Source organism: Plecotus auritus (genome assembly GCF_963455305.1).
Source record: "Plecotus auritus genome assembly, chromosome: 3".
In the NCBI taxonomy this organism is placed as follows: Eukaryota; Metazoa; Chordata; class Mammalia; order Chiroptera; family Vespertilionidae; genus Plecotus; species Plecotus auritus.
Window position 1 is genome coordinate 28,552,628 of NC_137772.1, and position 24,766 is coordinate 28,577,393.

A 24,766-nucleotide genomic window follows, 5' to 3' on the forward strand; every position below is an offset into this window, starting at 1 on the left:
TTTCCCCCTCCTCCACCCAGAGAAAATGAAGATAAATCCATGTGGTATGTGTCCTTACTTCTACAAGAAGCCAATAGTGGAGAGAGGAATTAGACAATTATTCCTAAAATATGATTGCAGGAGAAAGAGGCAGGATAATAAAGAAAGGAGAGGATGAAAAGACGAGCACTCTTTGTAAGGAAATTTGAAAAACCAGTTTTCTTAGTTCCAAATATTCCAGACAACACTCTTATATGAGTAACAAAGACTCTGAACCAAGGGCTAGGCCAAAGTATGGTAGGTAGTACATGATAGTAGATTCTATTTGGTTTCCTAAGGCACTTTGGCTTTAAATAAAGTTTAAGGTATCAGTCCTGCTGAAAGTGGATTCAATTCAATCTCAATCTAAACCTCTATGGACAGGTAAACCTGGTGACAGGTTCCACTCATTTAGGCCTAGGCTTAGGAACGCAGTTCAAAGAGAGACCCTTTAAATAACCATCAAAAGTACTTATTCTCACGTGTCACCACACTAAATGGGCTGAAAGGGGGGCCTACTGTTTTTTGCTCAAGATTTTCTTAAATCAATTACCCCTAGTACTAAAACAGTTACTCAAAATAACCTTCAGATTAAGGCCACAAGGTCATCGTAGCAGCACTGGGCAGAAATAATTGAGGGAACCAGCACTCTGTTAAAGTGGTATCACTTTTAGTAAACAATGATGAGATACACTTTGATACTACAAAAGTAAGTGCTTTGGAAACACTAGCTAGGAGACTTTTTCTTTCCATCATCCCTCATCACCATCACTCAAAATATTATCTAAGGTCTATGGCATATGGTTCCACCTTTCTTTATATGTAAGATCTAGAATAACAGTCCTTTAAAAAGTTTAAATGGATCATCTTAACCCCAGAAGTATTATTTTAATGGCTTAAAAATATGCTGCATCCCCCAGCTCCCTTCCTTTACTCTCCAAACAATACAAAACCTGAGATCGTGGACAATTTGAGATCATATTAGAGTTCACTGAACATCCAGAACAGTAAATAGTGAAAGCAGACCCTTGCTGAATATCTTTCACACTGTAGAATTAACAGGATTAATCATTATCAATTAATGGCTACATGTCAGTTTGTATGGGCCTCTTCCCATGAGCCTAGATCTCAAGTCTCTCTCTTAAAAATAAGTCAGATTTTTTCATTACAAAAATAATACGCATGCATATAAAAATGTGTCAACTACAGAAAAGTAGAAAATAAAGCAAGGAGAAATGCTCCTGGCCTACCATTGCAATATAACCACTGTTTATGTGCACATTTTTGTGTACTAGTTTTATCCATTGGGGTAGGCATTATTCACATAAACGGCTGAGAGGTCACTACCAAAATAAATAAAACACAAAAGTTAAAACAAAAATGAATTACATAGTTCTTTTGTGAAAAGAACGTTTTCCATTATTACATTAAGTATTATATGCTCATTGAAGAAAAATATATAAAATAGGTAACTAAAAAGAAAGTGTAGAACATCACACGTCAGCTCATCTGCTAGCGATAACTATTGCTTACATTTGGTTCATAGCATTCCTTTTTCATGTGCATATAAGTGACACCATTTAAAAAAAGAATGAAAGCCATTAAAAATGCCTCCCATAAAAAATGGTTCACACATATGTATTTTGTAACCTGATAGTTTTACTCAAAATAGATCTAGCATCATCATTTTAAATGGCTGTGTGGTGTTGCATTATATGGTAACACCATATATTATTTAACTAGTTTCTTATTAGGTTGTTTCTGGAGATATTTACTGAATTATTAGGTCAGTAATTCTTGTGTAGTCAAATTTTCCTTCTTTCTCTTCAAGTTTAATTTTCTTGACTGAACAACTATAATGAGGCAAAATTTATCCTAAACCACTTAAAACTACTCTTTTAAAAAAATATATACTTTTATTGATTTCAGAGAGGGAGGGGGAGGGATAGGAAGGAGAGGGAGAGAGAAACATGAAAAATGAGAATCATTGATCAGCTGCTTCCTGCATGCCCCCTACTGGGGATCGAGCCTGCAACCTGGGCATGAACCCTGACCACAATAGAATCATGACCTGGTTCATAGGTCAACGCTCAACCACTGGGCCACGCCGGCCGGGTACCACTTAATCACTCTTATTTTTCATGACACATATGTGGACTAGATATTAGATCGATTTTATTTATTTATACTTTTTAAATATATTTTTTATTGATTTCAGAGAGGAAGGGAAAGAGAGAGAGACATAGAAACATCAATGATGAGAGAGAATCATTGATCGGCTGCCTCCTGCACGCCCCCTGCTGGGGATCGAGCCTGCAACCGGGGCATGAGCCCACGACTGGAATTGAACCTGGGACCCTTCAGTCCGCAGGCCGACACTCTATCCACTAAGCCAACCAGGCAGGGCAAGATTGATTTTAGAAACAAAATTATTTTTGCCAGGGCTAAACCCTAAAAAAAATGACTTGGTAATTTCTCCTTATATAGAAATAATAATCACCATTGCCTGCCATCATTAAGAACCAAATCAACCAACCACTTGGAATTTTCCTACTGGATATAAAGTGACTGAGCGATTACAGGTTTTCAAGAAAGTATTTTACATTCGGAGACTAATTTAGGGTATTAAAAACCAGCTACCTCTGCCCTCTGGATTAGTGAGACATATCTTATCAGTGTGCAACTACCACATTCACAGGGCCTCGTATCCTCTGTAAATAGACACAGATGTAGGAAAAAACAGTGCAGGCAGCTTAATGTCTGAGAGGTCAGTTTCTTCAAACGTAACAAGGTCCCCAGATTGTATAACAGCGTTGATATACACACTTGCCACCTTTATTCCTGTCTCCCATTACAAGGCAAACTGGTTTGAGCCAGAATGTCTTCATTTGTCTTTTCTCACTTCAAGGAATTTTTAATACTCTGCAAATGTGTAATTAATTACAGCTATAAAAGTCAAGGATTCTTCCTATCCTGATTTTTTTAGTGTTAAAACATTAGGGCCACAGGCCCTGGCCGAGGGAGAGCACGTCTACGCTGGAGACAGCAGTGCGTCACTTGTGGGATACTTTTTGAGCAGCACTGGCAAAACATGTCCTCAGAGAACCCTTTCTTCATTATGATCACAGAGAGCTTTTATTGTACTAAATGCTATACAAAGTGTAACAAATAGACACACTCTCAGCACTTTGTGTTTTCAACCCAAGACAATTCTGTCAAGCAAAAGCATAAAGGGAAAATATACAAAGGGCAAAGACATAACTAAATTAAGATGCATTTATATCAGGTGCAAAAAAAAAAGTGGCAGGGGGTGTGAGGTTGGGATAACTAGAGGGACTCTTAGGAGTAACTATTTTGGCAAAGGTAAGAACTGCCAACTGCCTGGCTCTAGATAATTAATTACATGGGAGAGGACATTCAACTGAATAACCACTTATTTGTATAAAGTCCCTAATAATAATGTGTACCATTGGCTGTTTCCCGCAGATACAAAATGTTAAGATGAAATAGTTCCCTATCCTCCACCTCTAACGTGTCATCCTGTATTTGCATCCTCTTGGGATCCCCCCACTCCGCCCCTCCTTCCAGGGTGCCCAATGAAATTCACCACCACAGGGGTGAGGAATGCCATTCCTGCAGCTGGTTAAAACTGCTCACCCACCAACTTCGCCTCCTATGGAAATGACAGAATTGGGAAAATGGGGCGAAGTCAAACTTTCCCTACAGCTTACCTTTCTTCTGGAATGGGATTCATGAGGAGACGGACTGATCTAGCCATCGGTCTGCGGGCTAACATCAAGGGGCTCCTTGTTTTGACCTCTGCCCTAGTTTCCCTTCTGATGACTGTGAAAAAGTCACATGGGGAAGAAGGGGTCTATTAAACAACATTGTGATAAGTAGGATACCTGTGGTAACACAACGTTCCTACTATCACATTATCTCATTTGATTCTCATTTGAAATGGGCACTGCCTTAACTACTAAGTTCAGAAAAGTAATTGCAAAATTCTCCTGGTTGATTATTAATCTTCTGCAAGTGCCAGAGGAAATCCAGAGCAAAGTCAGAGCTGGAAGGGACTTTGAGAGGTCACCTATCTCCTGACTTCAGAGAGAATATTGAAAACATTGCCAAGAAATAAAAGCCCATTTTTGGATGATTTCAGGATCCAAATTCTCCATTTTATAATACTCTTTTTCAGATCTCGTCTAGTGATCCTCAGACTTTAATGTGCATCAGAATCATTGGGGGGGTGCTTGTTAAAACACAGATTGCTGGGCCCCACTCCCACAATTTCTGAATCAGTAGCTGGTGGATGGGGCCTAAGAATGTGCATTTTCACAAGTTTCCAGGTGATACTGGCACTGAGGGTACTGGGACCACATATTAGGACCCCGGTTCTAACCTAACTCTTACTGAACTCTTATATTTGCAATGGAAATAGATACCAGTTGGTCATTATTCCTTGGTATTGAGGCATTCATATACTTGAATAACAATTCAAGAGTCCCTAGCCATTTTTTTCCTTCAGGCTAAATAAAAGAAGTTCCCTAACATCTTATTATAGGTATCATTTTTCAACCCTTTAATCATTTTTAAAGGTTCTTTGTTGAGCTCTCTCCAAGTCTCTTCTAGTTGTAGAGACATGAACTAGACCCAGATCCTTAGTCAGAGGCTGGCTGAGGCTGAGGATAAAGGGGAAAATGACTCACAGATTCATGCAGTATACTCCTGTTTCTTAATCTCCAATACCCAAGCTTGCCTTATTAGCTCCCTTCTGATTCATGCTCTTCTGACTCCTTTATGAGCTGCAGTAATGTTTCGTTGACCTTCATAATGCCTTTCTTCTGAGATGCTCAAAGCGCTTCTCTAATTTAACAGTTGACTCAACATCCTAAACCAGTACAGAGACAAGTAAATTGTTCTACTGCATAGCAATTCAGGAGGAGAGAAAATCTGGAACCCAAATTCAGAATTCTATCCAAAGATAATTATATGGAGAAAGACCCTTCTTACATTTATTGGACTTTGTAAGATATCGAGTTTACCTACTTCACATGACAGTACCAGTTCCAGGTGTAGGTCAAACTACTGAAACGCCTTCCCTTTGTGGGGACACTGTAATAGAGAACAGAAGTTGTGGATAAGGCTTCTGGGGTCAGTCTTCTCACTCGTTTTCATCACTTGCCCAGCTGTTGGAAGAGAGAGTACCAGCACCCCAAGTGGCACTGCAGTCTGTCCTAATCCAATTGGGCAAAAGTCCACATGAACTGAAAGCTAACCCACAAGCTATCCTTGACCCTTCCCACACCATCTTGTTTTCCTTTTCTTCATCTCCATATTCTTTCTGCCAGTGTCAGTGTGTACGTCAAGGGCCCAGCCTCTGTGTCCTGCCTAATTTTAGCATGTGAGTTCTTTGAGAGTAGGAACTATGCTTTCTTTGTGCATTGTATGTGCTCTGGGGGTGCTTAATACATGCTAAATAATAACAACAGACCCAGTATTTCCAGGAGAAATCGGCATTCCTGCCCACAGGCAGATCCTACCACTTACTTATATACAAGACAGGCAAAGCGGAAGGCATCCCTCTGCTCACAGTTCTTTCATTTTAGATAAAACAGTTGAAACTCAATATAGCAAAGCCTGTTCCTGCAAAATCTTTTAAAAGAGAATATTCTAGAGATGTGATCACTGAGCATTTGCATTAGGCTCCAAAACAAAGGGAACCTGTTAGATAACGTAAGTTCCCATATAGCTATGCAGCCAAGTTACCTATTAAAAACCTCATGTGGATGAAGGAGACACAGAGAAAAGATTGCTCTTTGCTTCCCTAAAAAGTCCCTCAAAGCTTCAGAAGAGAAGGCTAGTCATTAGGTATAAAGTAACAGCAAATAAATCTACTGCAGTCAGGAACTACTCTGTCAGAGCCTCTTGGTTTGTGACTATTTTGAGAGGTAAAGGAGTAGGAGGAGAGGGCAGGCCACCACTGAAAGTAATTTAAACAGGACTAGAGGACAGATATGCACTATGTTAATGACCATGACAGCGATGGCAATGGAGGTGCAGGAGTGCACAGCACATGGTTGAGACCACGGGCTCCTGGACTTTTGTATAGGCCACAAAGCCGCCTGTGTTTCTCAGCATCTGGACCCGCATTTGTGACTGAGTTGAGCTCATTGTGAACTGTCATGGCCAAGGTCATACATAACTAGTCAACAGAGCCTCTACTCATGAAGGAACCATAACCAGTATCACTTCATCAGGCACACAGGCTAAGAAGAAGCAGAGTCACAGCACCAGCAAACATGAGAAATTCCGACAATGACACATAATAAAAATTATCTCCTTTTTCATTCACCTGTATCAATCTCTCACAGCCCATAAATCATTAAAACACTCTGAAAGTGTTTATGAGCCTTTTTAGCGACTCTTAAAAGAACACATGCTTCCGAGTAGTAAAAACAAGTGTACCTTTAAAAACACTCCACTGAGATTCTGATGGTGCCTTATTGACAACTAAAAGTAAGAATAAGAATGGTTACTTTCTTTGAATAAAGTATGTATTATGAAGAATATGCTGAACCAAAGTCTTTTTTACTGCTGAAGATGATATTACCAATGTTTTTGTTATATTTACAATTAATCTGGACTGCAAATCTCTCTTTCCTTCAATAAAATCTGTAAGTTTTTTAAAAAGCTTATTTCCACAAATAGCCAAGAACTCGGTCCTTTTTTCCCTTCTTACATTCTTTTCCTACTAAATGTAGCAGTGAAACACTTCCTTTCATTGTTGACACCTCAGGTCATTTGGATTTAAAATCAGACAACACATAATAACAAAGAAGTCATTAAATAAAGCTTTCAAAATGGGGAAATGGCACTTAAGGGCATGCCTCCCTCCTTGTTCATAGCGAAGAGAGAGACAGGGATGCCTGGTAAGCAGTTACTACACAGCCTATTAGAATTGTTTCATTAAAATCAATATTCCTAGAGGGGATATAATTTACACATTAACTGATAAAGAAATTCCTTTACCAAAGGCTCTGTGTTATAAGCAAGTTGTTTTGGCATGGAGTCCGTGTTCTCTGAATTAAAACACTTCAAATTAAACAAGGTGATTCAGGTTTAATTAAAAATATTCATTACTAAAATCTTTAGTTTTCTTCAGTCCAAATTGACGCTGGCAATGACTTGTTAAATTCAGAGCAGTTAAAATTAGAGAACTTCATGGCCCTTGATTAATTTAGATAAGTAACTCAAACTTCCAGAGGATGCTTTCAATTACTTTCTAAAGCCTTCATTCTAAAAGTATTTTACTTAAGTGCTCCTCCTTAGGAATATATGGATTTATTATTGAGTACAAAATCCTCCCTAAAAAAACAAAAACTGTCCATTTACACATTTTACAAAATTACATTTGACTCTCTCATTATTTCTGGACCATAGCTTGTAGCTCAGGATAAGTATAATATAAAAGGAATCCTTTTAACATAATACACACAGAAATTAGGTTACCATAGAAAATAAAGCTCAGTGATACAACCATTTCCATTAATCGAATACTTTAACAGATAAAATAAGTAATAATCTACAGATTGCCTCGCAAAGATAAAAATAGTAAGAATCAAATACTTTCTCTTGGGAAAACGGAATAAAGCAGGTTTCTTGCAGAAAAACCTCTTGCCAGCATTCTTAGAATCCTCTAAAGCACTCACCCCAAAGTTTCTGGTTTTCCTAAGAAATTAAAAATGACTATTCTAGTAACATTAAGAAGATTTAAGGAGAAAAGAACAAAGGGAACTCTTAAAAATTCTCCCAGTACTTACAAGTACTTTCAAAGGAAATCTGAGCCGCGATTCTTCAGAAGACTGCTCTCCCGCTCGCTCGTGAACACAATCTGAAGTCTAAAATAGATATCCTATCACGCTGGCCGGAGAAGTCACATTTCAGCTTACTAACTTCTACTTGAGTAAACAGTTTTACAACTCATAGAACAAACCCTGGCTAAAATTAACTGCACCCCAGCGGCAGGAACTAGCTGATTCGCATCATGTGTGCCTGGATTTATTCACTAGGACAACGCTGGTGTCCTCTTAATGGGAAATTTGGCCAAGGGGCGTGCTCTGGTGAACAATACACAGCATCATGATTATGCTAATTACTGAATTCAGTCCAATGATAACTAACTTCTTTTAAGTTGTTTTTGCAAGTACTGACAAAGAAAGAGTAAGCCCTTTTTCTCTACAGGCACTCACTTGATTTTTAAAGCACATTCAAATCAGACAAAACTCTGGCAACAAGGTGGCAGTGCTGTATGCACTTCACCAGGAAAAGCCTGGTAAAAGCACATTCTGTCAGATTACTCAGTGTGGCCAGAAGTGGTACTATGTTAAGTTAAATAGGCAACAAGCACACATACCACTGAGTCTATGGATAAGTCGCCTTGAAAGAAAGCTTTTTTCCCTTCCTATATAATGAACGTGTTTCATTTGCTTACTTTTTAGCTTTGTCTTCTGCACCTCCCAAGGAATTGCTATGAGGACACAGGTTCACTAATAAATTACAACTGAGAACAAACATCTCAAATATTTGCAAAAGGCATTGTCCTTGGCAAGAAGTATTTTGAAGTGTATTTAACTGCCTGGCTGGCTGTACTAGTTAACAGTCCTCCGTAAGTGACTGATCTTCTCTCTCTATAAAGCATATTGAAGCTCAGGTTAACAGCTAAAAAACACAAGTATATAGCTAATATTCAAAAGAAAGTTAGAAGTAACATGGAACTTTCTTTAAAAAATATAAACTCCCTTACTAAGTATAACTTATACCAAAGACACAGAACAGAACTGCTTAATACCTATTCAAGATGGTTCAGGCTAGTTTATTTTAGACATTTAAGTTCTGATGACACATTTGGCTCTTACTGAACACTTTTATGAAAAATATCAAACCATGTTACAAATATCAATCAACTTTCCAAACAGCTGTGGGAGATGTCATTTTCCCATTTTTAAAAAACAGATGGCAAACAGTGAAATTCAATCAATGATTGTCCAAGGCTTCTTTCTGAATCAACATTGGATTATCCCAACCCCCTCCTAGCCTCTCTCTGACATGTCTTCCATATTCCATTTAGCTATGATCCGGTAGATCTTTTCAGAGCTGGTTGTTTTCCTAATTTTAAAATGTCATGTCAGTTTAGACTTCAAGAGATTTCTTCAACTCAACTCTCAAATTCCAGGTCTGAGCTCCAGGGGCTCACTTAACTCACGACTGCAGGCAAGTGTCCTGTAACATGGACTTGGCCATGTCCTTATAAAGCACTGTCCACCTGTGGCATGCATACCCCAAGTGGCAAACACGGTGCTTGTCATTGGCATGAGCTGGTAACCACCAGCACAATCCCCCTCCTGTCTGTACAAAACTGTAGCTGCTAGTCTGGGATTCCACCCCTACTGACCCATCTCAGGCAGCTGTAGCCAGCACCCATTCCACCCTCATGAGATGGTGGCTGGTGACACCACCACCCCAACCCAAAGGCACTGGAAGTGGGCATTTCCCACTCTGTGCCAAAGGCGAAAATAGATGGCTGACCTCTGATTAATATAATTGCTCCTCAGTGATCCACAGCAAACTTACTTTGGAATTTTAAGAGCCAAAAGAGGATGTTGGGAGGCTATTTTAAACACAATCACCCTTACCCTATTACATCATAGTTCAGTAGAAAGAAAGAAAAAGCAAATACACCAAGTTTATTTCTGCATCGAATTTTTCATCAGAGAACAATATGACAGATCCTATATCGATTATACTGAAGCCAGTTCCTTATGAGCATGCTGAGTATGACTCTACTCTTTCTTTCAACAGTGGCCACACCTGTTCCAAAATGCAAGCACTAAAACATTCCAAAGAAGATAGTGTATCCTCCAGTTTACATTAGTCACCCTGCTGCTTCCTTTTTGTTAGTGAAAATAATTTAAGAGTCAACTGTACTTTTGTTCCAGGCATACTTATACCAACGGAGAAAAATCTCTGTGCATCATTAAAAGCAAGATAAATTCTTCCCATTCCTTCTCATGAACTTTTGGTAGTGGGGGAGGAGGGACAGGCAGCACTATGCCAGTGGAGGGTGGTGATCTAAAGGATGTTTAGTCCAATAGATCCATGGAATTAAAAGAAAAACAACTATTTTTATGAACTTGCATGAATGAATTAACCTAGATATAGATTCTCTAGAGCAGCTACATATGATTTTAAATTTTCTAACAGTCGCATTTAAAAAGTAAAAATAAAAAGGTGAAACTAATTTTAATAATACATTTTATTTAACTCAATATATCCAAGACACTATGTCAACATGTAATGAATATAAAATATGACTAATGAGCCCTGGCCGGTGTGGCTCAATGGATGGAGTATTGCTCCCACTCTCCCCCGCCCCCCCAGAAGGGTCCAAGGTTCTGTCCCCAGCTCCGTTAGGGGCTTGTGCAAAGGCAACCGATTGATGTGTCTCTCTCACATTGATGTTTCTCTCCGGGCTCCCCACCCCTCCACCCCCTTCCATTCTCTCAAAAATCAATGGAAAAAATATCCTTGGGTGAGGATTAACAACAAAACAAACAAATAAAAAATGACTATTGAGATGGTGGAGAAAATGAAAAGCTAAAGAACTGAGACAGACAGAAAGAGAAAAGAAAATGATTTTTAGAAAGGAGGAAGAACTAAATGGAGGACAAAAGGAAGAAGGGAGACCAAAGGAAGAAGAGAAGAAGAAAAGAATTTCTTCCTGGCGTAGAATTCCCCTATAAAGCATGTAACAAATATGGGAATAATCCCATTCCAGGACTAGGTGCTAGGGATACAGACAGGAAAGACAAGGGCTCTGTGTTCAAGGAGCTCACTGCCAGTGCCCACCCAGGCAAATACGACGTTCTGGTAAGTAGGAACAGTTATTGGTTGCATGCTACAGGAGCACATGTGAGGATGGGGGCGGGGAGCACAGTTTATTTTTTAAATAAAGGTTATTTTCCAATGAAATTTTAAATAGATGTTCCAGGATATCTCAGGATTCTGAATTTTATTTTGGAACTTTAGAAAAGTCATGGAGAGATCGGTTATTCCAAAATATTTAAAAGTGACATCTGAAACTAGCAGTAAAGTTACATTCTGAGCTATTCATCAGTTTCAGATTAAACCTGGTTATCTGGTCCAACTATGAAGGGGGTAGGGTAGGGAAAGAGTAGAAAGGGGGAAACAATTCATGTTTTACCATGGTTTCGTTTTTCAGAGAAGACATAAAATACTCAAAGGCTTCATGTTGCATAAAAAAAAAATTACCAATCCATTAGGGAAGAAACTCTTTGATTGTAGCTGTGGGGTCAGAAAGACTTGAGTTCAAAATGTAGTCCGCCAGCCTCTAGCTATATAACCTCAGGCCACTTAGCCAGCCTCTGAGTCTGCTTTCTCACCTGTAAAACGGTGTTAATGCTGACACCAAGGGGAGAGTTAGAACTCTCAGAGAGCCCATGCAAAGGGCGCGTAGCCCAGGCACATAAGAGCTTTCCATGAACAGCCATAGCCATATGATCACACGCCTTCTACATGAATATAGTCCTTGCTGAAGATCAATTTGGGATACTTACTGAGTGAGGATTAAAGCTTCCCTATTTTTATAGATCAAAGCTTAAAAAAAAAAGTAGAAAGGGGGGTCAAATGATTAAGTATTTCAGAGAAACCAAGGGTCTATAAACTCTCTCTTTGAAAACTCTATAGCTTTGACAGCCTGATCAACTTTTCTCTATTCTATCACCTCTTGTTGCTAGTCTAAAGCTGAGTCAGAATGTAGGGACACTGACTAAATAGCATATCTGTACAAATTCCACACCTTGGTAGATTGTGCAGTGATAACCCCTATTTGTTCCCACTTCCCTACATTCATACCCGTGGGTAGTCTCTCCCCACACTGACTCTGGGTTGGCCAGCAAGACAACAGCAAACATAACCCAGAGACTTGAAAAGTGCAGGCCCACTGGGGCTCGCTCTCTCTTGTTGCACTTTGGAACCTTGAGACCACCGCATGAAGCAGTCCTGCTAACCTACTGAGGATGAGACAACCACATGGAGCAAAGATGCGCCAGCCAGCAAGACGACTGCCTGACATGAGTGAGGCCATCCCAGACCATGTGGCCCCAGCCAAGCGGCCAGCTAACCACAGAGATCGGCCAGGCTAGCTCAAACCAGAAGAACCACCTGGGTGACCTATAAAATAGTGAGACATAATCAATGTTTGTTTTTCTAAGTATTAGGTGGTCTGTTAAGCAGCAAATCTTCAAAAAGTCTAAAATACTCCATTCCTTTGCTTCCAAATGAAACCTTTTAAGACTTACCTATCTTACTCTTAAAATTTACAGTTTTATAAAAAATTTCAATCCTGATTACTATATTTACTTTTGTCATATCAACTATTATGTTAAACTAAAATGAAGTAGTGATATGCTCTGATTACAAAATTGCTAAAATAGTAAGTGTTCTATTTATTTCATCCCATCATTTGAAACAAATATTATGTGTCCTTCAATACTACAACTATATATACCCTAAAGCAATGACTTCTCCATCCTAGCCTTAAGAGTGATTATACTGGCATACTTCATAGCTAGTTAGCCTGTCAATACTTCAGAAATGGATTAAGAGTACCAATTTATATGCATATGAACAGGGAAATCTAAGATCTGTTCAAAAGGTAGGTAGATATCCAAGTGTGAGGTAGAACACAGTACTTGGTACCAATTTACCAAGATACTGAAATCAATATTTTATTCTCTAATTTTTTTTTTAAATATATTTTATTGATTTTTTACAGAGAGGAAGGAAGAGGGATAGTCAGAAACATCGATGAGAGAGAAACATCGATCAGCTGCCTCCTGCACACCTCCTACTGGGGATGTGCCCGCAACCAAGGTACATGCCCCTGACCGGAATCAAACCTGGGACCCTTCAGTCCGCAGGCCGACGCTCTATCCACTGAGCCAAACCGGTTTTGGCTATTCTCTAATTTTTAATAGTTTTGCTGTAAATGGATATGGTTTACTCCCAACCAGATAAATTGAGAAGTGGTCACTTTTAGGGTAAGCCGTTCAAAATCAACCTCAAACTAAAAGAGATGAAATATTCCTAAGGGATTCTAACTTCCCTTGGCTACAAGAATCCAGTCGGTGGCTAGTTTCTTCAGGGTTGTATAGCCTATTCTCTTGATGTACATGATTGTATCTCTTAAGCACCAATAATTCATTTTAAAAAGTGCTTCAATGAGTGATCATTTTAAAGTAGCAGCAATAAACAAACAAACAAAAAACCAGGATTAACAACTCAGCTCTAAGAACTATAATAGCTCAGTAAATATAGTAATCCAAGAGGCCATTCTCAGAAACAGCAGAGACCAGTTTCGTTACAGAGGCCCTGGTTCACAAAAAGAGAGGACAAACAGTACCGGGGTATCTGTGGCTGACTGTAGACAGTGAAATAGGAGACAACTATCCATTTTAGACCTACTGCTCCCATTGTAAGAGTTGTTTTCCTCATTGTTGACATTATATTCCTGTTTCTGTTTTTTAAAATGCTCTTAAAATGACAAAAAATTATTCTTTTTAAAAGTTTTGCAAATGGAGATCTTTTCTTGTAAATCACATTTAAAGGAGGAGCTCTTGATAGATCTGATTTCTTTAAGGCTTAAAAAACTCTTTAAATAAGATGAACGAAAGCATAAAAGGATAGCATATTAATAAATTCCAACTATGATTCTGATTTTGAATAAGAAAAATATTGTCCTTATTATTCAAGCTTAAAAGGTATAAGATTATAAAATATTAAGCAGCCAGTTAGACAAAGGATATTCTATTTGTTCATACACAGCATACCACAACAAGGTACACCCAAATCACGACATCAGACTGGTTAGTACTCACTGTGTTTTGTATAAGTATTAAACAAGCTATCTCTTCTCCTACATGTAGGGGTAGGTCAGTGTCCAGGAAAAATAATTAATATAACCCAAAACATTCCCCAAAGCATGAGACCAGTTACTAAATTAATCTCTTTCAAATCATCTTTAACTTAATTCTGGACACTGAAGAAAAAGAAAGAATAAGTCACATTTGAGTTATGATTCTTTAGAATGTGTTGGACAATTCTGAGACAGACTGAGAAAAAAAAAGTATTAAAAATAGCCAAGAGAAGGACTAGGCAGTAGCTAAAACACAAAGGCCAGGGGTGAGATCAAAATTAGAAACATATAATGTCTGGTGAACAGTCCATATAAGGGTATCTTTAAATCAGTAACTAAGTAAGGATAATCCACTGGGCAAAATAAACAGCTGCCATCATCAGAAAGGCTGGCTCTCCATTTCTCATTCAGAAATCCCTCTGAGCCCCAGGAGACAAATACGACTTTATGGTACATGGTCAATAATGCTCAGCAATGTTGGGAGGTATTTTCAAAACTGGTCTCAACTTTCATGGCCCCAGACGAGAAACTTCATGTACTGTGATCTTTTCTTTTTATAAAAGTATGAAACAGCAATAGAGGATAAAACTTCTGCTGAGCATTCCTCGCCGTATCTAGTATACCATATTTACATACATTCCCCTACCCCATGGATTTCTGATTCGCCAGAGTAGGCTGCTGTTTGTTCATTCTCATTTACTTATCATTAGTCTCTCTGGGAGCTTCTTAACCTGGTGCCAAGCACTAGAGAAACGAAATAAATAAGGATCCTACCTTCTAGGAGTTCAGAGTAGTGTGGAAGACAGATACACAAATAATTATAGTACAATGTAGGGCCTATAATGGGAGTTTGTACAAAAGTAAGAGTTGCAATTCTCTTTGGGGTTTGGGAAAGGTTTTTCTATGGAAACTAGAGGCCCCATGTCGTGCATGGGTAGGGTTCCTAGACCTGGCCGATCTGTGGGGCAACTGGAGGGGCAATCGGGGGGCCCCCACTGGCAACCTCCTTGGCCAGCCAGGCACTGCCCACTCGCTGGCCCCACCACCAGTCACCTCCCTCTGCAGGGTGACCGGCAGGGCAATCGGGGAGGTGAGGGGGAGGGTGCCGGCCTACTCACAGGCTGGCCCCGCCCCCCTGCCACCGGTCGCCTCCCTCTGTGGGGCGACTGGCAGGGCGATTGGGGGGCCCCCCGCTGGCACCCACCTTGGCTGGTCTGGGGCCTGTGGGCTGGGGACAGCTCCCGCTTTAAGCGTCTGCCCCCTGGTGGTCGGTGTGCATCATAGCTACGGGTCGTTCCACCAGTCGTTCCGCTGTTCGGTCAATTTGCATATTAGGCTTTTATTACATAGGATGACCAGGCAAAGGAAGGGTGAAAGGCATTTTAGGTAGATCAGTACAGGCAAGAGCTCAGAGGCAGGAAACAACACAGCATGTTCTAAAATTAGCAAAATAAAAGTACGTGTCTAGAGTGTAAGTAATGGAATATGAATGGGAGAAGAGATAGGAGATTAAACTGAAAAAGTAGACTGCTGCTAGGTTGTTGAGGTCCTTATGTGCCATGCTAACACATTAGTTCATTATCCCATATCCCTGAGGCTCTCAACTCTGGCTACACAATAAAATCTCTTGGGAAGCTTTATAATAAAATACCGATGCCTGATATTAGTATCAATTAGTTCGTCTAGGACAGGGCATCAGTAAGCTTCCCATGTAATTCTAGTATGTGGTCAGGGGTGAGAATCACCACTGTAGGCAACAGGAAATCAATACATCTGTATAAGTAGGGTGATGATATGACAGGTTAAAAAAAAGTTAAGTGGGCGCCCTAACCAGTTTGGCTCAGTGGATAGAGCATCGGCCTGCGGACTGGAGGGTCCCGGGTTCGATTCCGGTCAAGGGCATGTACCTTGGTTGCGGGCACATCCCCAGTGGGAGATGTGCAGGAGGCAGCTGTTCGATGTTTCTCTCTCATCGATGTTTCTAGCTCTCTATCCCTCTCCCTTCCTCTCTGTAAAAAATCAATAAAATATATTTAAAAAAAAAAAAAAGAAAAAAAAGTTAAGTGGGCAATAATGTATAGAGTAGATTAGAGGCACAGAGACTAGGGGAAAATGTTCATTTATTGGCTACTGAGTATAAGCAAGAGGTAAAAGGCTGCCAGTAGTTACGAACATTTTATGGGTCACTGACCTGTATGAAAGTCAAGGATAAAGGCTAAAAGCCCTTCCTTTGGGAAAAATGCACATATATCAAAAATGTACATATATTTTCTGGGAATTATGAACTTCTATGAGTAATAGATTCAAGTTAAGAAACCCTGACCTAAAGGCAATGATGAGAAAGGATGAGAGACTTTTGAGGTAGAATCCATAGCTTTGATGACTTTCAGGTGAGAGGAAAACAATTAAGGATGACACTACCATTCATTCCTAGCTTCAGAGTTATCAGTAACGGGTATTGAGCACTTAAGTGTCAGGAATCATAGTGAGCACTTAACAGGCATTTATCTCACTGAATTTCCCCAATTCTGTAGGCCGGGTTGCCATCATACTTATTTCACAATTGAAGAAACTGAGATTTGGATACATTAAGTAGCTTGTCCAAGGTTACATGTGATAAGTGGTGGAGGAAGAATTTAATCCCAGAGAGTATGACTCCAGAATTTGCAGTATTAGTATCTTTCCATACTACCTCTGGCAGGTAGTCCCCATTAATTAAAAAGAGGAGACAGGAGGATAAAGCAGGAGTAGGGTTAGGAGGAGATGAGTTTGGGAATCAGGATATAAAAAAATAGTTTTAGACATGATGTGTTCAAGACAGTACAAGACATAAAAAATGACAATATATGTTAAGTCAGAAAAAAAGAGATGGGAGCGCAAAAGGTGAGAGCAGAAAATACGGTAGGTTTTCTGAGTTTTCTCCATGTGCCTGGCACTGTGCTAAGTGCCTTCTCACAGGGGTGTAAACTCTAGCATCACCTTTCCTTTACAAGTGAGGACACTTACATGGCCATTGGTATAAGCTCTATCATCTCTCCTGTTACAAGTGAGGACACAGATATGGGAGATCAAGTCACATGGCCAGTAAGTGGGGGAGCCTATCTTCTTAACCCCTAACCTAGACTCTGGCACTACAACAAGGAGTAGAAACCATGGTGTCATAAGTGGCAGCAGCTCCCAACCTGTTCTAAAACACAGAATTATTTTTCTTTTAAAGTTATATAGATATAATAATGTTATCTATATATAATGTTATATATAAAGCTATATATATATAAAATAATGTTATATATATATATAATGTTATATTGTTTCAATTATTTAAGAAGAAATAAGGGCTATTTCTGTCTCAACCAACTTAAAACAAATATCAGATACATTTTCCCAGAAAATATGCAAACTTGAGTGCAAACCTATGTAAATGACAAAGCATGAGACAAATTCCACACAGTGTTGTTATCAGAGTCAGAATTCAGAACAATCAGTCTAAGGGAGATAGTGTCTTGTGTTTCCTGAGGCCACAACGAAGCCAGGAAGTGGTGAAATTTCCTTCTTTATACTCTTTTTGTAGCTTGAAAAGAATGTGGTTTTGAAAAGTAACAAATAAAACTTGAACCACACTCCACAAGTCTAGACTAGTTACTTCAGGTTTAACAGTGTAATAACTTATGCACTGTAGTTTCAAATAAAAACCTGTCATACTTCAACGTTTAAGTATTTTTGAAATAACTAAAAATCATACAGCCTGAGTCAAAAGCATTCCTCCTATAAAGTACTTTTAAAAAGCCTACAATATTATCCTAGAATTTTTGCCTGTTTTAGAATTAACACACGGGAGAGAATATAAAATTCAAATTAAGAGTTTTGAAGTCCTGTTGCACAATCTTTCACTTAGAGCAAGAATTCCTTCTATAGCCCCTATCCCAGTCACCTGCCACTATGCTTAAAGGGCTCCACTGATGGGAAGTCATTACTTTCTAGGGCAGCCCACTTTACTACTGGAGTACTATCTCCAGAGTTTAGAGGAAGTCAAAATTCTTTGCCTTGTAATTTTCATTCATTCATTCATTCATTCATTCACTGAGCATTCCTTTGCCTAACAATATGCAAATTATACATACTACCCCTGGTCTTCCTATTCCCTAATCTAGGGGTTGCTTCTATGGTTCTTTTATACCCTCTCCTTCAGATCCAACAACCAAACGCCTTCAGCAGTGGTTCCTCAAGTGACTTAACTTCTCAGTCCATCACTATGCATGTCTCCCTCCCTTGCCAATGTCTCACCTAAAATGTGGGTTCACAGACATAAACACAATTCATCAAGTGTGGTCTAACTAACTCAGATTTTTAACAGCCACATTATAGAGACGCTCATATAAGCCTGTTGTCAAATAAACTCCTGGCTCTTTTTCATCTCAGGTGAATCGGAGATTGTCCTCCACCCCCAAGCATTCCTTAACTCCTGCATTCCTCAAAAGGTTTATCCTTGGTATATTTCATCTTGCTAATTTTAGAATAGTATTACAACCTATTCAGATTCTGCATCTAGAGTCTGCTATGTATGGTTTTAGTCGTTTTTTCTAGGTTTGTCATCTTGAAATTAAGTAAACTTATGGCAACCCAGATCTTTACAGAAAGAAGACATTATTATTAAAAATCTGCTATCAATGGGAATTCAAAGTGCTTTATAGATTCTCTGGACTAAGTACACACACACACACACACACACACACACGTGTGTGTGTGTGTATATATATATATATTTAATTTTCAACCTTCTTAAGGGTAAGAGCCCTCTGAAAATCTGATGAAAGCAATAAAATATTCATTTGTATAAAATTTTACAATGAATATCAGATGAATCATGGGCCCCCATGAAGCCCATCCATTAGCTTTCTACTAAGGTGCCTTACCTAGGGTTCTAGTACCTATGAAAAACTGATCACTAGGATTCATTAATAACCATTTAAAAAAATAATTGATTTTTCTATCTAATGTCCAGCTTAATACCCAAAAGAAGCCAATTAACTTGAAACTGACTGACATTAACTCACTCATTCTGACGATCTAGAGAAGGTATCCAGAAACTAAGAAATCTGACCAAAACCAAAGCAAAAATTGTAAGACTACTTTAGAAACAAAGCAGAGGTACCTACAGTTATATATACAAAGATGTGCATTGCACCATTGTTTATAGTGGGGGGAAACAAGAGGAAACATCCTGAATGCTCATAAATTATGGTATGTGGAAGACTTTATTCATTTTTTTTAAACAAGCGTTAGACCTATTATCTATTTTCATGGAGAAATATTCATGATCTATTTAGTAGGAAAAGCAAGCTTCCGAATAATGCAGAGTATGATCCTACTTAAAAAAGAAAAAATTCACAGACCTTATGTTGTTAAAAGTACTTTTATGAATATAGAAAAATGTGTGGAAGAATTCATATCAGGCTGTGAACATGGGTGGAGGATTCTTTTTTTATTCATCCGTGCATACGTTCACTTTTTACAAGTAAATATAGCTCTTACTAAATAAAACATTAAAAATTTTTAAAGGCGGGGGGGGGGGGGGGGGCGAAGAGGACCTAAATAAGGCTGACAATAGGACCTACCAATAAAGACTCAGATCTCTTACCCAAACTCTCCATATAGGTTTTCTAAATAATTTCCCAAAAAGTTTCCCACCCATAGTGTGTACTGGATGAAACCTAACTTCCTTTTTAACTTTCAGTGATTCTGAGGTTCTCACTGTTTGGGGTGTTTGATTCTGCTTCATAGGCACTCACTCTTCTGTTAGACATACTAAGGTTGTGTCATATAGTTAATGTGCCAACAATTCACAAGTGTGGTTCCCCTCCCCCTTAGGAAAATATACATGTCAGCAGAGCCCTAAATAAAAGGTATGTGAACCCACATTAGTCCAGTGCATAGAACACAAATGCATGCAGCCCAAATACTAGCAAATTCTAAAGTGAAGAAATATGAGCACCGAAGCCATTCCTGTTGGTTCAGTGGCCCCCAGCCTTGGCTGAACATTAGAATTACCTGGAAGCATTGTTAAAAACACCACTGCCTGGGTGCCACTTCCAGAGGGTCTAATTTAACTGGCCTGGGCATGTAAAACTGGAGAAATCTGAAAAAGCTTGTGGATCGTACCTTATGGATTTTCTGGTTTTATCTTATACTATAGTTACCTTTGGGGGAGACTTGGTGAAGGATACATGGAACCTCTCTGTATTTTTTGCAATTTCCTGTGAATCTGTAATCATTTCAAAACAAAATGTTTTTTTAAAGTTTAAGGAAAACATGAAGGTGGTCTTTTATTTAAGACACATAAATCATTCTTTCTTAAAAATGAATTTATTGGGGTGACATTGGTTCACAAAACCATACAGGTTTCAAGTGTACAACGTAACAAAACATAATCGTCGCCCAAAGTAGTCTCTTTCTGTCCCCATTTATCCCCCCTTTGCCCACCTTCACCTAACCTTACCACCTTTTCCCTCTGATTATCAACACACTTTTGTCTTGTGTTTATGTGTGTTATATATATACTAGAGGCCTAGTGCACTACATTTGTGCACTAGGGGGGAGGAGGGGGTCCCTCAGCTCAGCCTGCACCCTCTCAGTCTGGGACATCCTCCTCACAGTCCAGGGCTCTCACAGTCTGGGACCCCTCGCTCCTTACTGCCCACCTGTAGCAGAGGCAGAAGAGGCTCCCGCCACCGCTGCTTGCTCTCCAGCCATGAGCCAGCTGAGCGGCTCTCCCTCTGTGGGAGCCCACTGACCACCAGGGGGAAGCTCTTGCTTTGAGCATCTGTCCCCTGGTGGTCAGTGCGCATCATAGAGGCCCGGTGCACAACATTCGTGCGGGGGGGGGGGGAGGGGGGGGGCGGGCAGTCCCAGCCCAGCCTGCACCCTTTTACAGCCCCGAACACTCAGGGCTTAGGGCTGCTGGGAGAGGCTCCTGTCACTGCTGCTGCGCTCACCAGCCATCAGCCCAGCTTCTGGCTGAGCGGCGCTCCCCCTGTGGGAGCGCACTGACCACAGGGGGTAGCTCCTGTATTGAGCGTTTGCCCTGTGGTGGTCAGTGAGCGTCACAGTGACTAGTCATTCCATCGTTCGGTCGATTTGCATATTATCCTTTTATTATATAGGACTAGAGGCCCAGTGCACGAAATTCGTGCACAGGGGGTGTGTGTCCCTAAGCCCAGCCTGCACCCTCTCCAATCTGGGATCCCTTGAGGGATGTCCGACTGCCCGTTTAGGCCTGATCCCACCAGGATCGGGCAGTCGGACATCCCTCTCACAATCAGGACTGCTGGCTCCCAACCGCTCACTTGCCTGCCTGCCTGCCTGATTACCCCTAACTGCTTCTGCCTGCCAGCCTGATCACCCCCTAACCACTCTCCTGCCAGCCTGATAGACGCCTAACTGCTTTGCTGCCGGTCCAATTGCCCCTAACTGCCCTCCCCCTGCAGGCCTGGTTGCCTCCAAGTGCCCTCCCCTGCTGGCCCGATAACACCCAACTGCCCTCCCTTGCCAGCCTGGTCCCCCCCAACTGCCCTCCCCTGCAGGCCTGGTCCCCCCCAACTGCCCTCCCCTGAAGGCCTGGTCCCCCCAACTGCCCTCCCCTGCAGGCCTGGTCACCCCTAACTGCCTTCCCCTGCTGGCTTGGTCCCCCACAACTGCCCTCCCCTGCAGGCCTGGGTCCCCCCAAACTGCCCTCCCCTGCAGGCCATCTTGGGGCGGCCATCTTGTGTCTACATGGGGGTGGCCATCTTTGATCACATGGGGGCAGCCATCTTGTGTGTTGGAGTGATGGTCAATTTGCATATTATTCTTTTATTAGGATGGTTTTTTAAATCCCTTCACCCCCAATACCTCTCCCCTCATTTTTCTTAATCTAAGTGAAAGTGCAAACCAGGGGAACAATAGATGGCTGGAAGGAAAAAAGATGACTGGAATAATATTTATGGAGCATTTATGTGCCAGGCAACATAACTTATCTCATTTAACTCAACAAACAAATGAGGTGGCTGCTAATTAATAGCCTCACTTTTCAGTTGAGGAAACTGAAAGATAAGAAATTCAATTAAGGTCACACAATTGGCAAGTAGCAATGATGTCAAAGTTAAAATTAAGACTATTTCAAAGCAAAGAGGATTTTAATAAAAAAGTATCATTTGTGTATCAACCAAGTGTTTAAAATAGGTAAAATGAGTGAAATGCTACAGAAGTAAATCACAACATACTATACTGAATACTATATTTTCCAAGAACTTAAATCCATAATACACAATAGCCTAGGATAATTGAATGCACTTGACCAGATATCTATTTGAAACTGGAATTATTTTTTATTCATCTTTCAACTTTTGCTTAGAAATTAGAAGAAACATAGCATTGATTTCCCCTCTTTAAAAGGTGTTCACTGAATAAAAATAAGTAGATTAAAGTGAGCCAATATTAAAAAATAATATGAACAGGGCACTAAAAATGGAAGGAAAATAAAGCTGATTGCCTATAACAAAGTCTATTCACGAATGAAAAAAGAAAGTCTACAACACCGTTCAAATGCAAGGCAGAAAAGTCTAAACTGGGTTAGAATAAAACATGAATCTGCATATAATAAACAATAGGGCTAACAAGATGAATATTTATTTGTAATAAATAGTTTTAAATGAAATAGTTAAGATTAGTTTGTCTGACTTAGAAAAGGCATATTTAACAGCAAACAAACAGGTAATTCTAGGATAAACTCAATGCAAGTAAATGGGTATTTAAAATGAAATGTTATTTTGGTTGTAAAGCCTCTGAGATATGGGGTATTTTTCTAGAGAGAAACAGAATCTCAATTTTAATTATGCAGTGAAACCTCAGGAAAATATTTAAAACATTGGGAGTATTCATCACCCTTAAGTTATATACAATCAAGTAATCCACTTAATGTGCCATTTTTCATGGTGGAAAGATATACATTAAAATCTCTCTATAGTCTCTGGAGAATTATACCAAAAAAGTACATTTTCAGTAATGCCAAATTAAATTTCTTGGTGAATACAAACTTTGAAAGTTTTTATAACTATCCTTGAATGGAAATATTTCTAAGGTTTGATAATGACAATTGTGATTGTGCTTTGAAAAAAAGATTTTTTTTAAATATATTAAAATATTTACAAATGAAATGATTTAATATCTGGGTATGCTTTAAATTAACATGGTGTGGGGGAGTGGGTGGGAGTTTTAAACAAGATTGACCACAAATTGATATAGCTGGGTAATCAGGACATAGAGATTAATTATACTATTTTGTTTTCTTTGGCATATGTTTAAAATTTTCCAACATCAAAAGTTTTGTATTTCCTTACACAGGATATAAAACATACCCATGTAACAAGAAATTGAGATTTATGTAGAAATCCAGACCCTTGAATGCTTCTGCTACTGCATATTCCCATCTCATCTAACAATACCAGTTTCCTTTTTCTAAATGCAGGATGGTACATGATTTCTAAGGTTGCTTCCAGCTTTTACTCACTGAGAATGTTGTTTTGTTTTACCAGGTTGAGTTTAAATTCAGCCTGTTCACTGTTTATTGTCACTGAAAAAAAAGGGAGGCAACTAGTGATAAACACACCACTGTTTCCCACTGATAAGTGAAAATACTCACTCCTCAGGAATCTACTTAAGAATCTTTAAGAAAAAGTCACATATCACAAAACATAAAGTGAGCAGTCCCTTTAATATAGCATTTTTCCTGAGTAAACTATCAATATTGCATAAATATATTTTTTGAAGACTACGCATCACATACTGTTTGTAACATTAAAAAATGTGCTAACCAAATTACACTCTTAATAAGGGATTAGTTAAATATATTATGGCATACTCTTATAATGGAATGCTATGCAGCTATGTAGAAAATGAAGATATTAATCCACAATGATAGGGGTATGGCAAAGGGACACAGGAGCCAAATCAAATATTAGCTCCTAATGGCTAATATAGCAACAGATACAGCAATAAAGTTGCATTGGATTATAATCCGAAGTATAAATATCCATTAGCCTATAATGATATAATTAAATGAGGGAGGATAGCTAAATCTCCCCAGCAGAATTCCAAATAATACATGCAGATACTCTGCCTCTGCCCTCAAGGAGGTAGAATGTAACCCCCCCAGTTCTTAGGTGTGAGTTGACTTCCTTCCCAAGAGCACAAGATAGAAAAGAGACAAAAAAGAGTAACTTGACAGTAGAGAAACCTGACAAAGGCTACCTCAGCAGGATATCAAGGTCAACATCAACGGTAAAGTCATGCACCCTTAAAGTCTTAATGTCTTAGTGGTAGAATCACTAGTGATTTTCACTGCCCCTCTTTATATTTTCCTGTATTATCTGGTTTTGTTTTTTCACTAAGCATTGATTACTTGTAATGATTACATGTAATATTGAGCCCCATTACTTCTATAATATGTAACAAATTAATTTTATCTTGGGGGGGAAAATTACGTGTATAGCATAGAATAACAATATGCATTTATAAAATCACTAGATTTTACTTTTTCAGGGGGAAATATTTTAAAAGGCAGTATAGAAAAGTGATTTCATCACACCTGGAGTAAAATCCTGGTTCCACCATTTACTATTGGTGTGACCTTGAGCAGTTCAATAATCCCCTTCAATGTCCTCATCTTATAGTGGGGAATATGTAATGTTCCAACAAATCCACTGATCTGCAGAACTG

General features: G+C 39.4%; 1 protein-coding gene across 11 annotated transcripts in view; it reads right to left on the bottom strand.

The window, feature by feature from the left end:
* SLC20A2 (solute carrier family 20 member 2) overlaps nt 1-24,766 on the bottom strand; it is a 108,843-nt gene that overhangs the window by 59,817 nt on the left and 24,260 nt on the right. Inside the window, exons 1-4 of one of the 11 annotated variants that reach the window (XM_080662885.1) lie at nt 7,842-7,953; nt 6,487-6,531; nt 5,068-5,133; nt 3,750-3,861 (exon numbers count right to left, since the gene is read on the bottom strand). The exons of 5 other annotated variants lie outside the window; for them this stretch is intronic. The gene's annotated coding sequence lies outside the window, so the exon portion shown is untranslated. Of the gene's footprint in view, nt 1-3,749; nt 3,862-5,067; nt 5,134-6,486; nt 6,532-7,841; nt 8,097-24,766 lie in introns of those variants that run through there. 5 more of the 11 variants (XM_080662886.1, XM_080662882.1, XM_080662881.1 and 2 more) reach the window with 5 other exon arrangements.